Source organism: Podarcis erhardii, assembly GCF_964252035.2.
Source record: "Podarcis erhardii genome assembly, chromosome: 2".
NCBI lineage: Eukaryota > Metazoa > Chordata > Lepidosauria > Squamata > Lacertidae > Podarcis > Podarcis erhardii.
This window is the reverse complement of record NC_138498.1, coordinates 78,152,702-78,169,424: the sequence shown is the minus strand read 5'-3', so window position 1 is coordinate 78,169,424 and position 16,723 is coordinate 78,152,702. Positions and strand designations below refer to the sequence as shown.

The 16,723-nt window shown below is 41.6% G+C and overlaps 1 protein-coding gene across 18 annotated transcripts in view; it reads right to left on the bottom strand.

The window, feature by feature from the left end:
- The window catches only part of ATP2B2 (ATPase plasma membrane Ca2+ transporting 2), a 368,365-nt gene that overhangs the window by 103,014 nt on the left and 248,628 nt on the right, over positions 1-16,723 (bottom strand). The window lies entirely within an intron of this gene.

Sequence of the window (16,723 nt, the reverse complement as noted above, 5' to 3'; positions counted from 1 at the left end):
ATCATCAGATACTAGCTCTTATTTTCTACACTTTTTAAACCTGAAAAACTGTATGTACTCTCTAGTTTATTAATCCCACATATTGCATATTTTAGATGTTATTATTCTTCCATTTACAGATAAGAAACTGATACATTTGCATCCAGTAAGATTCAGTTAATTCATGGCTTAATCTGAACTGGGAATCTGTCCCATAATTAACTATCTTCAGTTCCACTGGTCAGAACATCCTCAGGCTATGTGAAATGGTATGCTTACAATTTCATACAAAACTAACACTATGTGACATGGGATACTGTGCAGAGCAGAGAAAACATAAAAGGTAGAAATATGAAAGATTTGAGCAGCAATGGGTTCTTAGATGGGGAAGAGCATGTGAGGAAACAGGGAATAAGCTTGTATCTGGGAGGGATACATTTTAGCACCATTTTCTGTTTCTACCACTCTGTACAATAAGACTAGTACTGTCGGAATATATAGTGGTACCTCGGGTTAAGAACTTAATTTGTTCTGGGAGTCTGTTCTTAACCTGAAACTGTTCTTAACCTGAAGCACCACTTTAGCTAATGGGGCCTCCTGCTGCCACCACGGCCACACGATTTCTGTTCTCATCCTGAAGCAAAGTTCTTAACCCGAGGTACTATTTCTGGGTTAGTGGAGTCTGTAACCTGAAGTGTCTGTAACCCGAGGTACCACTGTATGAGCTTGGAGTTTTATTTTCTTTTGTATAATTTTTTTTAATAAATGCATGTACCATACATATATTTACTGTACGTACCATTTACAACAACTTCAGAAATACATAGCATGTGCACACATACACACATAACACATTTCACCAGGCCTTTTTCATTTTGTTTTTTGTTTACCTTCCATATGCCCTACTCCCAGATTCCTTTGAAAACGAGGGAGAAAGAAAGCTGCCCCTTTTTTTGCCTTTTAAAAGCGGTGTGTCTCTCCCTTAATCTTCTCTTATGCTTCTACCCACATACACCAGACAACCAATATTTCAATTTAAACAGCAATGGAGGGTGTGGGATAAAGGTAAGGTAAGGAGAGAGCTTTATCTTTAGGTTGCTCAACACACAAGGCAAGTGTGGAATCTATTCCAAGCACAAAAGAATGCAAGAGCCCGGCTGGATAAAACCAGTGGGCCCATGGATGGATGGATAGATAGATAGATAGATAGATGCTATGTATTTAGTACCATCTGCCAAATAAAAATATAGTTTTGTGTACATTATCAGATACTCTATGTAACACACAACAGTGTTTCTATTTTCAATTATATCTATTTTTAATCTTGTATCAATCATTTGCCAAATACTTTTAAAAGGGGGGTGGTTCTTTGTACAGTGTGATATACATGCGTGCAAGTATTTTATAAAGGCTTACTAGCATCAGCACAGTTTTATTTTGCAATCTGTTTTGAAATTATGTGGGAGGATGAAATATTATGATTACTTTGAATGATTTAAACTGTTCCCTGCAGTGCTGCATAGTGTACTAAATTCACTCATGTCTTTTATGCGTAAGCCAGGGGCTTCACTGGAGCAATACATTTCAGCATTGCTCTTATTTTTTCAATCTCTCTCTCTCTCTCTGTCGCACAGAAGCAAAAGACATAATATAATTAATTATTCTGTCACTCCCTCCAGCTACTGAACAGTTTACTATACAGTGCATTTAAAAAGCCATCAGTTGAATAGTCCTTGATGCTGCATGGAAAACCTGGCATAAACAATTCCACAGCAACAGTTTGGGGTAACACAAACAGCACAATTTCATGAGATGCTAAAGTGTATACTTTAAGGAATTCTGAATTGGTCATTGACTCCTACCCCACCCAAATGGAAATACACTTACAAGACCAGCTGCTAGTAGATACAGCATGTTTAAAAAGCTGTTTAGGAAAATGCCTTCAAAATGATGTGCGTGGATTTCTTTTTCCAAAAGCATAACTGAGGGATTACTCTCTCTCTCTCTATATATATATATAAACATCTTGAACTATCAGTCTTACTATGAAGGCAATCCAACGCAAAGCACAATGATCTCACCAATCCTACAATGCTGATGTAGTGGCCAGAAGAATTCACAGATATTTAATGCAACAACTGAATTAAAAGCCTATTAAACGGATTGCTAGGCATTAAGGTGAAATACAATATAATGGCAAGGGAAGTGGGTGGCGCGGTGGTATAAACCACTGAGCCTAGGGCTTACCGATCGGAAGGTTGGCGGTTTGAATGCCCATGACGGGGTGAGCTCCCGTTGCTCAGTCCCAGCTCCTGCCAACCTAGCAGTTCGACAGCACATCAAAGTGCAAGTAGATAAATAGGTACCGCTCCAGGGGGAAGGTAAATGGCGTCTCTGTGCGCTGCTCTGGTTTGCCAGAAGCAGCTTAGTCATGCTGGCCACATAACCTGGAAGCTTTCTGAGGACAAACAGCGGGTCCCTCGGCCTATAGAGCGAGATGAGCGCTGCAACCCCAGAGTTGTCCGCAACTGGACCTAATGGTCAGGGGTCCCTTTACCTTTACCTTTATAATATAATGGCAGGGGAAAGATGATGAAATCATGGTGGGATCTGAAGTGTTGCTTCATGTCGGGGGTGAGCAACATTTCTTCAAAGGGCTTCATTCCTCAGAGTAATCTATTGGGAGCTATTTGCCAACAGCAAGTGGAGCCAAAGTCAGCAGTGGGCAAGACCACAATCAAAATGTATGGGGTCAACATTTTCCCTCCTCTCCTGTCATCCTTTCTCTGCTTGTGTCTTTCTCTTTCTGTCACCTCCTTATCTGCACCCCTTTCTTTCTTTCTTTCTTTCTTTCTTTCTTTCTTTCTTTCCCTCCCTTTCTTTCCCTCCCTACTTGGGCTTGCCCAGTGGACTGTCAGGACAGGAACACATCTCTCTTGCTAGACATCAGAAGTAAACATCCCAGGGGTGGTCTGACCTAGGAAGAATAGAGTGGAACTACTACTTTCCTCAGTTGGGACACTATATTTCCATTGAAGCAGCATAGTGTTTGTTGCTGCTGCATCACACTGTGGACTCATATTAAGCTGGTGGTCTACTAAGACCTCTAGATCCTTGTCGTGTGTACAACTGGCATTTGTGCAGCTGGTTCCTCCTGCCTAAGTGTATAACCTTGCATTTGTCCCTAGTGTAATTCATTTTGTTAGTATGGGCCCAGTTCTCCAATCGGTTAAGGTAATCTTGAATCCTGATTCTGTCTTCTGCGGCATTGGCTAGTTTGCTGCAAATTTGATGAGCAAACCCCCCACCCCCCAAAAAACACCTTCATCTATGTCACTTATAAAGACGTTGAACAACAACAGGCCTTGGACAGAATCCTATGGCAACCCACTTGTAACTTGAATCCACTTGGTTTACACAAGAAAGGAGATTCTGGCTAGAACTTTCTGACAGTAAGATCTGTTTGACAGTGGAACAATCTCCCTCAGGAGGTGGTGGACCTCCCTTGGAGGTTTTTAAGAAGAGGTTGGATGGTCATCTGACATGTACGCCTCAGTTTAGATTCCTTGCATTGCAGGGGACTAGATGACCCTTGGGATCCCTCTCAATACTACAATTCTAGGTATGTGCATTAGGGGTAAGAAGCAACCACAAGATTTTCCTTGTTTCTTTCTGTAGGATTTGGAATCCCCACCCCCACCCCTTTCCTCCACATTACAGTGTTGCCTGCATGTATTGGCCAGTATCTCTTTTTCGTTTCTTTGTCAAATTCGATTTTTTTGCCATATTCTTTTTCTCTCCTCCCCTTTTCTCATATGCCACACTCACTTTAGTATTGTCTGCTTTTAATAAGAAAAAACTAAAACACGCTAAACACACCCACACCCCCCAATTAAATATGTAGCTGCAATGCAGCATTCTGTGTCTAATGCTGCTTCTGAGCTGAAGGATACAGCAACAGAGCCTCTTAACCTGAACTGCCATTATTCATTTACAGCCTCAGTGTCACTGAAGGATAAACATTTTTTTAAATTAATGCAGCCCTCTATTCTTAATTCTGCTTCATCTACAAAGAGAAAACCAACATCTGAATAATAATTCTTTCAGGAACCTTTACTGAATATTATGGATATGCCCTTGTTCCAGAGCTGGTGAATGAAGTCCCCCTGTCCACAAGACCTTCCTAGCAATTCCAACAGAAGATGGAAATCCATTATGTGCTCTGCTTTGCATATTCATATCTTCTCCAGACTGTATAGGGCAGCAATGTACACACAATAAATTCTTGTTCACCTTTGAGCCACACCGGTTTCTGGTAGTTCTTGGTATTTAATTGAACTCAATGAAGCGTGTGTGTGTGTGTGTGTGTGTGTGTGTGTGTGTAACCAACTGCAAGAGTGCCTACATAATCGCTACTATTAATAAACTTACACCATCTTCAAATTTTAATTAAATCTCACCTCACATTTGGTGTGCTGTGCTTCAGTAGGCAAGTCAAAGCAGCTCTGAAACTGGAAACAGGATCTTCCCACACAAGTGTACCCAGGTGTTTAAAGGTATGTGTCTACAATCACGTACGATAGTGACACATATAGTATGTTAGCGTTACCATATTTTGAAGAGCAAAAATAAAAAAGAGGGCAGATTTGCCAGGACTCATTTGTAGGTGGGCTGGGGGGGGGAGGGGGGAGGAAGGAGGAAGATAAAATAGTAGTAATACTGTGGGTGCAGTAAAAGATAAAATGTGTGTGGGAATATTTAAAAATGGAAATAAAACATGGAAATGAAAGTAAAAAATAAAAATAAAAGGGGCCCCCCGATATACAGGAAGAAGGGGATTCCCCGCCCCCAAGAGAAAAGGAAGAAAAGGGGGGAGGCAATGAGTAAAAATGCAAGAACAAACCAAAAAAGGAGGGGGAAGGTTTTTTAAGTTTAATTTAATTTATTAAAATAAGGATAAGGATGGTTATAGCCACATCCGGAGGTCGGAGCCATTCCTGAGGGCTAGGGGAGCATCCTAAAGGGAAGCCCTCATTGTCTCAGGCTTAGCTTCCCCTGCCATTTTCAGTCTCTTCTGCACTTGCCCACCAATAAATAATAATAATAATAATAGGGACGAATCCAAGCAACCCAAGGCAAAACAAATTACACATCAATAGGACTGCGGTGGGGCGTCCAATCCACAGCAACAGGCTCCTGGGGCTTAGCTGCCTGGGGATCAATGAAGCAGCTGCGGTTCTCATGGAAGCAGCACCAAGAGCTGCCACACTCCTTCTCCTGTGCCTCGTGGGTTTTGGCTCACAGCCACAGCTTTCTGGTGATGGGTTTGCTCTCTCCGGTGGCACAACCGCTGCTTCCCCCACCTGCCTTCACAGACTGCCAGGGGGGCCGTGGGAGGGGGGCTTGGAACTTGCTGGGGACTCGTGCCTCACTGCCCCATGAAGGAGTGTCCTAGGGCTGCAGCCAAGGCCCTAAAATTAGGATTAACCGCACCTGGTTGTTTGCACAGGAAATGAGGAAAACCAAAACCGCCAGGGTCTCACCTTGGCCTGCCACCAGCCAGGGCTTCCCCACACACCCAAGCCCCACTAGAGCATGCCAGGTCCTGGTCAAGAAAGCCCTTTCCCCACACTGCTCCTGCTCCTTCATGCCCTGGTGCCAGCCATGCTTCTCCAGCTGCTCGCCCTGCTCAACCTGAGCCAGGCACCACAGATGGGAGGTGCCCCAATGGCTTGGGGAGTCTTGGCGGCATGCAGAGGGAGCAGCCTCTCGAATGAGGTGCCTCGGGTGTGGACCCGGAGAGTCCAGAGGTAGACCCGTGGTGCCAGTAGAAGGTGCTGGGCAAAGGCCCCAGTGGTGGAAGAGTGGCAGGGATGCAGGGTAGGTGCCCGGAGCAGGGCTTTCAATGTGTGCCACGGAGCTGCAAAGCGCCCCGCTTGCCCAGGCGTGCCCAGTGACCAACGTGCTTCTCAATGGCAGTGTCCTCCTGGAGTGGGGCTGGCCTCCTCTGCTGGCTGAAGAAAACGAGGGCCACAAGGCTCCTGTTTCCACTGCTGAGGTGGCCTGCTACTGAACAAAAAAACCTGGACATTTTGCCAAGTTTTAAAAAATCCCCCTGGACCCAGATTTTAACCCCCCCCCCAAAAAAAGAGGACATGTCTGGGAAAATCTGGACATATGGCAACCCTATTGTATGTGTACACCATTGCCATATTTGGACCTTTGGTATTTCGTGTGGAATGCAGCATAGTGCTGGTTGTCCCCTCACTGGAAGCAATTTTGTTTCCCGATGGAACAATCTCCCCCTATGCTGGTTTCTGCTAGTGGAACAGGTTAGTTGAATCCAGCACTAATTCTATATCGATATAACCAGATATACCTTTCAATAACAATTGTTCTTTTGGTGACATGCAAAAACTATAAAATCAGTTTAAAACCACAAGATCCACATAAGTATATCTATATACAGTATCAGCACTCCCACTAAATCATTTTAAATCAGAGAAGATGTCTTAAAAGCCAAACAAGTTCCACAACAACATTAAAAGATAGCATAATACTAGAGAGATTAGAAGAATAGAGTCCAAAGGCCTGCAAAAATCAGGTTGGGTTTTTTTGTTGCCGAAAAGACATTATAGTGTGCACAGGATGAACCCCTCCAAGGAGAGGAATCTATCAAAAGGGACCAGTGCTGAGAAGGCTATTTCTCTGTTAGGGTGTTTAGAGAAGGGCCTCCATTGATCACCCAAGTATACTGGGTAGATAGGGTAGCAGAAAAAATAAAATTGGTGAAATGTGGCAGAAACAAAGCTACTTATTTTGAAGTGGGTGAAAAGCTGAGAAATCATCAATTCAAAAAAGCCCAAGTCCATGTAGGAACGATGTAGGATGCTGCAGCCTGAAGCCATGAAAGCTTTAGAAGTCAGAACAAGCACTTTGAATTGGTCCAGAAATTTATTGGGATTCAGTGGAGATGAATTATTATTATTATCCTTATTTCAATTTATATGCCATCCTTTTTGAAAAGATTTCAGGGTGGTGTACAACATTAGAAACACATTACAAAACATCAATGATTAAAACATAACAACTGTTTAATGCAATGCTGCTGCAGTTACAGTAGTGCAAGGCCATTTTTGTATCGTATCAGAAAGGATGCTTGTGTCTCAACTGAAAAGGATGAACAACCCCAACTTGCCAACGTGATTCTCTAGGGGAAGCACAACCTCCTCAAGAACCACTCCAATTGAATTTCTACTTTTTATTAACAGTATTCATTTTAATATGTAGAGATCTGGTCCAGAGATTCTGAGAGTAGATTTCCACCCATGGAATCTTTCTCACACACATAAGGAGGGAAAGATGATTTCTCACTTCTGCCAATTTCCCCTCCCCACTGTAGTCCTCCAGAAATCTGCTCTGAAACAGTATAGGAAGCTATATAGAAGGATGCAAGGGGAAAAGAAATTGGTGAAAGTAATATTTTCCTTTTCCTTTCTGTAGCTTCTGTTGGATCCCCTGACTCAGTTTCAGACCCAGCATATCCCTTCTGCAAATGGAAGGATGTCCCCTCCGTTCATAGAAGATCTACTCTGAATCCAACCCAAAATACTCAGCCTGCAGCTTCCTGTATATTATAAAAAAAAACATTTGGGGACAATTTCACAGCAGGCAGCTTTAAAAGCAAAACAGAGAAAGCTAATTTCAAAGAGCTGTATCAATCTATCTTTTGCTTTTGAAACTCCTTAACGCTGAAACTGAATAGTTTTTAAATGGTCCAGGAGCTTCCTGGGGTCTTAAATTTATCATGCACCTTCTCATGGCCTTGGTTTGTCCTTGAAAAGACTCTTTACAACCATGAGTCACCGTTTTCCAGCATTCATATGGCTCTCAGTCAACTAAGCAGAACAACACAGAATTAATCATACAGGGAAGTCTCTGCATAAACAACTTGGATGAAAATATGGAGGGGATGCTCATCAAATTTGCAGATGACACCAAACTGGGAGGGATAACCAATATCAGAGAAGACAGAATCAGAGTTCAAGATGACCTTAACAGATTGGAGAACTGGGCCAAAACTACATAACAAAATTAATTTCAATAGGGACAAATGTAAAGTTTTTTTTTAAAAAAAAAGAAAAGAAAAGCTTTTTATTAGTTTTCTTACATTTTACAAATAGTTCCATTTCTTACTAACAAATTACAGGCACACACACACAAAATTTAAAAATAGGAAAATAATAAAAAAGGAAGAACATACATATTTCCATAAATCCATAAGTTCTTAAAAGAAAATGTAAAGTTCTCCACTTAGGCAGAGGTAAAGAGATAAAGGTAAAGGTACCCCTGACCATTACGTCCAGTCGAGGACGACTCTGGGGTTGCAGCGCTCATCTCACTTTATTGGCTGAGGGAGCCGGCATACAGCTCATGTGGCCAGCATGACTAAGCCGCTTCTGGTGAACCAGAGCAGCACACGGAAACACTGTTTACCTTCCTGCCAGAGCGTACCTATTTATCTACTTGCACTTTGACGTGCTTTCGAACTGCTGGGTTGGCAGGAGCAGGGACTGAGCAACGGGAGCTCACCCCGTCGCAAGGATTCGAACCACCAAGCTTCTGATCTGCAAGCCCTAGGCTCTGTGGTTTAACCCAGCTGCATAAACAGGGGTGCCTGGTTTGCCAGTATTTATTGAAGGACCAACAAGAGAATTTAACTGTTCCTTTTCAAAAACTGCTCCCATGGAAGCAAAAGTCATTCCTCTTACTATCAACAGCTTCATATGCGTAAGCAGTTGTAATTTCATCCATCCAAAGGAAACCATAGAAGAAGTTACATGCTAATAATGCAAAGATATATCTGTGACTATTTGTGGAGTCAAGGATAGTGTTAATTTCCACTCTAAGGGAAATTTCAGACATGCATTTAAAAAACCCAACCATCTACCTTGGCAGCCAGGGTCAAGCTGACCTGTACCACAGTCCAACACTGAGTAACATGCTCTTTCCAAAGGCATTATTTAGTATCCATCACCTTTTATGGGTATTGTTCACTTGAATAATTTCTGGGCATGTCATAGTACTCAAAAATCATATTGCCTTTCAGTGGTTCATAAAATTACAAGGGCCAGCTATAATTATAGCATGCGGGTTTTTGGTTTTAGGAAAACAGGCTCTAAGAAATTACAGGCAGAATGTTGTAGGTTTTCCAACCAAATGGAAATGGACAAATTAAAAAAGAGACGTTCAGAGCTCCAAAATTTGCAGAGATAAGGAGCACTGCAAAAGGCTTTCTGGTCAAAAGCAATTTTTAAAAGTAACCAGAGCTGCACTCTGGTTCAGATCTGTTAAGCAAGGGTCACAGTAGTCATATTGCCCACCTATTAGTGGAGTTTAATGGCTCTCTCTGCTCTGTAGATATTGTGGAAGTGCTTCTAGTGTCAACAACTTTTGGATTTGAGAAACATTAAGGTCTCAGTTACTCTTTTTAAAAACAACAGCAGCAATACAAAAACAACAACAAGCACTTCTTGCATATACTTCTTCCTAACACAAGATTTCAACGGATTGTGAAAGAGCATATTAAGCATAAATAAAAATACAAATGCACATAGTGATGTTCTCATGTGCATAACATATTCTCAAAATTATTGTGTGCATTATTTCAATGGCCTAGATGTGGGGAAACATGACAGGATAGAAAGCTGCAGCAAAGGTAAATTGTGCATGGGTAGCAATCTTTAAAAAGTCTAAGCTGTGTACAAACCACACATTTAAAGCTTATTACTTCCCCCAAAGAATTTTAGTAAATGTTGTTTATCCTCCACAGAGCTACAAATCCCAGCACACTTAACAACCTACAGATCTCAAGATTCTTTGGGGGAAAGCAATGTGCTTTAAATGCATTGTGTGCATGCAACCAAATAAATAAATAAATATGCAATGGTGAAATAATTTGCATTTGGTAAAACAGAAAGGAGAATTCCCTGGATGTCTAGATCCAGGTTTGGGACAAGTACTCTCAGGTGAGAAAACCACAGAAGAGATTTAAAATCACAAAATATGCAGCAAAGCAAAGCATGGAAATATAGGCTGTTAGACCTATAATATATCTCCTTCTAAGTTGCTTCCAAAATTACCCACTTCCCTTAGCACAGAAAGAGAAAACACATTTGGTAAGTTAATTTTTTTGTTTACTTAAAGCTCTTCAAACGTCAGATTCACATGCTTTTCCATACAACAACAAGAAAAGACAGGCAGCATAACTAAGTTTCAGAATGGTGAGAGTTTCACATTACTTGTATAGAAACGCCAAGATGGCTTGCTTAAGCCACACAGTCTAAGCTTGAATCAGCTCTGGTTATCTCCCACTTGGACTACTGCAATGTTTTACAAGTGGGGCTGCCTTTGAAGGTAACTTGGAAACTACAACTAATCCAGAATGTGGCTGCCAGACTGGTGACTGGGAGCGGCCACTGGGACAGATCTACTTTGGCTCTCGGTACATTTCCAAACACAACTCAAAGTGTTGGTGTTGACCTTTAAAGCCCTAAATGGATTTGGTCCTGTATACCTGAAGTAGGGTTGCCATATTTCAAAAAAAGCTATTTTTAATAAAATTTGCCAAAAGATAATCAACACTTATGACTTGGGTTGCCATATCTTCAGGTTTTTCTGGACATTTTCATGATTTTTGGAAATTCTGCCCAGACGCTATTTTCAATGGACAAATCCCAGATGTGTCCGGGAAAACCCAGACGTATGGCAGCCCTACCTGAAGGAGCGTCTCCACCCCTATCATTCAGCCCGTACACTGAGGTCTAGCGCCGAGGGCCTTCTGGTGGTTCCCTCATTGCGAGATGTGAAGTTACAGGGAACCAGGTAGAGGGCCTTCTCGGTAGTGGCGTCTGCCCTGTGGAATGCCCTCCCATCAGATGTCAAGGAAATAAGCAACTATCTGACTTTTAGAAGACATCTGAAGGCAGCCCTGTTTACGGAAATTTTTAATGTTTGATGTTTTATCATGTTTTTAATATTCTATTGGGAGCAGCCCCGAGTGGCTGGGGAAACCCAGCCAAATAGGCGGGGTATGTATGTATGTATAAATAATTGAATATAATGCATACTGGTTGGGTTCACATGGTGGAAAGAGAAAGAACAAAGAGTTTGGTAACACTTCCACCCAGTGTGATCTAGCTAAGCCTGGCAGGTCAGCTTACTCTATGCTTTTAACCTCTTCATGCATTCATTAGAGTTAAGCATGTTGGTTATATGAGGCTGGATTTATCCCACAGTTCTCTGAGCAGAAACATGTAGTTCATAACAATCCAGAGAAATTTCAAAGAAAAATAATTTCCCTCTGGTGGTGACCACTAAATAAATAAATAAATAAAATAATTTTTATTTATACCCCGCCCTAAGTCGCAAGGTGGTTAGATTGGTCTCAACTAGGGCCAGGGCCTTTTCAGTACTCGCCCCGACTTGGTGGAATGCTCTGTCACAAGAGACCAGGGCCCAGCGGGACTTGACATCTTTCCGCAGGGCCCGCAAGACAGAGCTGTTCCACCTGGCCTTTGGTTTGGATTCAGTCTGACCCTTACGTTTTCCCTCCCTTTATGGTTTTGATCCATGGGCTACTTTTAAAATGAGGCTGCATTTTAAATTGCATTTTAACCTGTATTTTAAATTGCCCCCCCTTCTTTCCTCTATTATGGTTTTACTGTAATTTTACTGGTGTTAGCCAGGGCAGATTGATTGATTGATTGATTGATTGGTGACCACCAGAGGGAAAGGGTGTCTTGAAATGCACATTATAAAATCTACTTGAATAGCATATACATGATAGATGATGCTTCCATTTTTAAACTTTTATCTGATAATAAAAATATTATAAACTATCTTGACAGAAGGCACTGGCACTAATTGAGCCCCCGCAAGAGATGGGAATTGCTCCCCCCCAACCCCATGTCATCCCAACCCAGCCAGAGGACCTCTGTCTTTGAAGGATTTAACTTCATCCGGCTCCCATGCAGCCATCCAGTCACAGCTTCCAAGACACAGAACCTCTTGCCTGGTTGCAAATTAAGGGCAGCGGCTGCTATTACTGTACACACCAACTTGTCAGCTATTGCTACCTCACAGCCACCCAAGAAAGTAAACTTTGGTTGTTCCCATTTACAGAAGACACATTGGGTGACAACCAGCATCTTGCTCAAGTTTACAAAATGGCTAAGTGGAATATGAACTTAGTACTTCTAGTTTCCATTACAAATCTCTATCCTATCCGCTATACTTAGTGGGTTCCAGACCAGATGTATAATATTAACTCATGAATTTTCTGGATGAATCCAGTCTCACTGTAAATGTTTGACTTATTTTTGGAAAAATACCTTATACAATATTTAATATTTTAAATAAAATGCTGAAGTGGCATTGAGCTTAATTATTTAACTTCTGATACATACCCTGCTTTAAAAATTCAGTATCTTACTGCAGATCTAAAAGACTTCTCTATAAATAAATCATTATCTTTGAAGTAATAACAAATTTTTCAAAAAATACTCCCAAATGTTTTAAGCAGAGCACAGGATGTTCTGTTCTCCTCAAAAAGTATGTGACTAAACAATAATAGTTATGGGATGCACATAATTTTACATAATTTGGGGCATATTAAAATTGGTACCTAATACAAAAATAGAAATATGTAGCATGATTTCATGGCATTTTTCTGCAATAAATGGAAAACTAATAATTAGATGGCAATTACATGAACACTAAGACAATTTGCTTTATCTACCACATACCTGTCACATAACTTGTATAAATCAGAGTGCATTATAATTTAATAAAATGCAGGAGAATTCATATTAATTATGAAGAGTATATAATAGGATGATGCTTGGTTAATCTTTGTAATTACAAATGCCAGCTTATTAAACTAAATGTATGGATTCAACAACCCTGATTTAAGTGGATTTGTTTTATTATATGCAGATATTTTGGCTGAACTTTTTGCTCTTCTTTCATTTTGAGTCTCGGATACACATTTAAGCCTATTGCTCCCTGGATTATTTTTCTTTCTAAAATCACATTAGCTTAGTGGGCCTTCTTTGTTCGCATCTGTTGATAAATCATGGCTCCTGGTTGAATGAAAGGATGCTCATTCACACCCAGACTTCTGCATATGCAGCGATACCTGTATTGTCTATATTGGGGAATCAGTGATTATAATGGAGACCTGTGCAGAGAGTTACCTAATATTTAAAAGAACAGGAAAGCAAGCACAGGTGCAGAAATGAATGTGCCTAACAGGGAACCAACCAACGAAGCTTGGGATGGGGAACTTGTGGCATTCCAAGGACTTAGCTATACATCTGCAAATAAAACGATTTGAATGTGTTGTAAAGTGCAACATACAATTCTGACAATAGATGGCAACTGTGAGCTATAGCAAATTCAATGCATTTTTCAAAATGATTTTTTTAAAAAAGCATTTTCACAACCTCTGGAGGGCCACAGGCCTCTCACCTCTGTTCTAGACCATTGCCATAAGATTTGTTAGAACTGGTTCATACCTCATCTGAGCCAGGATATACACAAATAATCACACATTTTGTTGGCCTACTTATTCGAGCAGTGCAATGTCAAATAAGGCACCCATGTAAGACTGCAGAGTGGGGCATGTTTGAAAGTGGCAATCACTGGAAGGTGACATGACTTTCTATGACAACTTCCTCACACTGCTAACACAAGCTGATAATTCATCTAAGCAGTTATTTGCAGAATCCTTGCAACTCTTAGTAAATCGGGTCCTCCCTTAAAGAGGGCATGTATTCCGGTGAGACCTGGAAACCACCACCCTGTGTTGTGGGTAGGTACGTTTGGTCAGCCACAACACCCGACTGGTAGGTCCCTCGTAGCTGGGTGCAATCTGGCCAATGGGACACAGTCAAAACGGTTCGAGGGACCTATTTATACCCATGCACATGACCCAGAGCTTCCTCTTTCGGTGCATGCATTCGGAACACCCGCCCACCTCTCCCTACTTTTAGGGTTTTGCACTTGACCTTGCTATGCTGTCGTGTGTCGTCTGTCGTTGGGACAGGGGCACGACAGGAATTTTCTCCGCTTGGCTGGTGCCATTTGGGTTTCGCCTGCCACGTAGCAAATCGTCACAACTTGTAAGGTTGCAGATAGGCTCTGCTTCAGGTGATAGGGATGGGAGAACACTCTCGCCATCCCTATGTGAAGGGTATTCTGTTAAAGGAATCCAGGGACTCGATGGTTTGGTCAACCCCTGAGAGGGGGTTGTGCCCGTGCCTGAGTCCAGGGAGACATTTGGGTGGTGGAGATAGCCTGGAGATAGCCTGGATTTCCGCTTATCCGGGTGTTCACCCTTGGCTGACCTATGCTGGCAGGGAGCTAGTTGAACCAGAGCCTATGTAAGCATTCACTTTCTGTAATCAATAAAGTTGTGGCCTAAATTCTGCCAAAAACCAAAACCAAAATTTGAGTCAAGTGTGAATTTATTTAGGGGGAAGGTTTCTGGGTCTGAACACACAAACGCCTGAGGAGAATGTCAAATTTGAATCCACAAATGCTAAGTATTATATAGAACTGCCTCTTGTGTTCTTGTAATTCACTGAATATTAAGGAATTCAGTGACAACCTGTAAATATTACCTTAGCTTTCAAACTTTAAACTGTGATGTTACAACTTCACTATGGCAAAAATTCTAAAACATTTTGGATGCTAGCATGTTGCAGGTATTCCTGTATGATACTGATGGTCTAGATCGGTGTTTCCCCAAGTGGGCGATAACGACTCCTGGGGAACACTGGAATGATCCGGGGGGGGGGATGTTAGTCAGTTCAGATACAATTGGGGGTGGGTGGGCGCTGAATAAAAATAAGGGGGTGGTAGAAGCATAAAGAAGAGAAGAAAATTCTGAAAAACCGTTCGTACATGTTTCCTCTGTGATGTAATTATTCTGATCGCCAGGTCGGGCGCTGTTGCAGGATGGTGACAATGCCTCCTCTGGATCCGGCAGTCATGCTGGAGGTAAGGGTTTTCCTGGTCTTGGGTGAACCTTTGTTAGCTTCACCCAGGCCTGGGAAGTGGATTACAGCTTGCTTATCTATTTGGCCAATGGCAGGCGGGCTGTGGCTCTGGCCCTGCCCCTGGAGTGGATAGGACCGAGCCCAGGGGGGCGCTGAGTTTTTTTTCCTGAAAAGTGGGTGGTTTGGGAACCTCTGCTCTAGAAGCATTTCAGTTGGGCTTTAGACCTGGTTTTGGAACAGAAACTGTCTTTGTTTTCCTGTGAGATATCTGCCAAGAGCGACAAAGTGGGGCCCTGGTGATCTTCTTGAACCTCAGTGCCTTTTGATACCATTTGTCATGGATAAACTACCTGGGTTGAAGGCTGGAGGTACTGTGTTACAAAGCTTCCACTCCTAACTATAAGGTCTGTTCCAGGAGACAGTGCTGGAGGATTATTGGGGAGCATAGGTGTTCTTAATCACTTACCGTAAATTTTGTATTGTATTTTATACAATAGAGTCTGCAGACCATCCAGTGGATTCCAGTATACAGGAAATATATAAATGGCATACATAATGATTGCAACTTTCATAAATTCAGTTCTACAAACCTTTTTGTAGATTAAAGGCAGTCCTGCCATTATGGCGGCCAGATCATAGGCAGAAATGCTTTAGAAAACAGAATTTTTTAAAAAATCTATGGTGTTCTCTAGATCATGAAAGAATCATTAAGTAGTGATTTGGGGATGAGGTAGAGATGTAGCATTGGGATTTGGTTTAATTGTTTGCATTGCATGGAGCTTTTTGCTATATGGAGATTCTCTCAATTTATGGTAGGCACGCTGTTGTACGTTTAGGGTAGAAAGATTCGGTGAATGGATCACCCTACCTTCAAGGTAAGCATTGAAGCAGATGCTCTTTTGCTCCTTCCAACTTTGATTCTATGCCATAGAGATGCTGTGGTCTAGTGCACAGCGAAGGAGATTTAGAAACAAGGAAGCTCCTTTAATATAAGGGTGTTCTGAATCTAATCCTATCCTTGTTTTCATTTAGCCTCAATCCTGCAATACTTTACATTTGTTAACAAGATGAGAAAATTCTGTGATGGGTACTTTTTTAAAAAATGCTAGAAGGCATTTGTTTTGTCCACATTCTAACTAGCACATAAGTAGTTTCCACCCTTTTTTGAACCAAATATCCCCAGGAACACCTCTGTCAACACAGCCTGAACAGGGTATTATATGCTTTTCTAAAAATCAAAACAAAAACAGCCTAAGGAAAGAGAAGCAATTAAAATAAAAATTCCAATGCTCTGAGAAAATTGCTGCAAAGGTAATCAGGCTGCTTTCTTAGCAAAACAAAGGGAATCTTTGCCACTGTTCTGTCTAGATTCACAGCAGTTATAGATACATTTAGCTCTTGGGAGGATTCATCTTTGCTGCACAGCTGTTTTCTCAGCAAGAGGAAAGCGTCAGCCTCCTGGAGAGTCTTAATTAAATAAAAGGCTATTCTGTAAAGTGGGAGGAGTATTGTTAAGTCATCAGCCCTGCATTAACTTCCTTTGCTATTTGATTATCTTTACAAATTACATCTTTTAATAAAGAAGGAGAAGTGAAATTTCTTAGATTAATTTGCTGGGTTCTTAACTGGGAGCTTCGCTGAACACTAAGAGCAACGCTGTGTCTTGAAATAACAACCCCAAG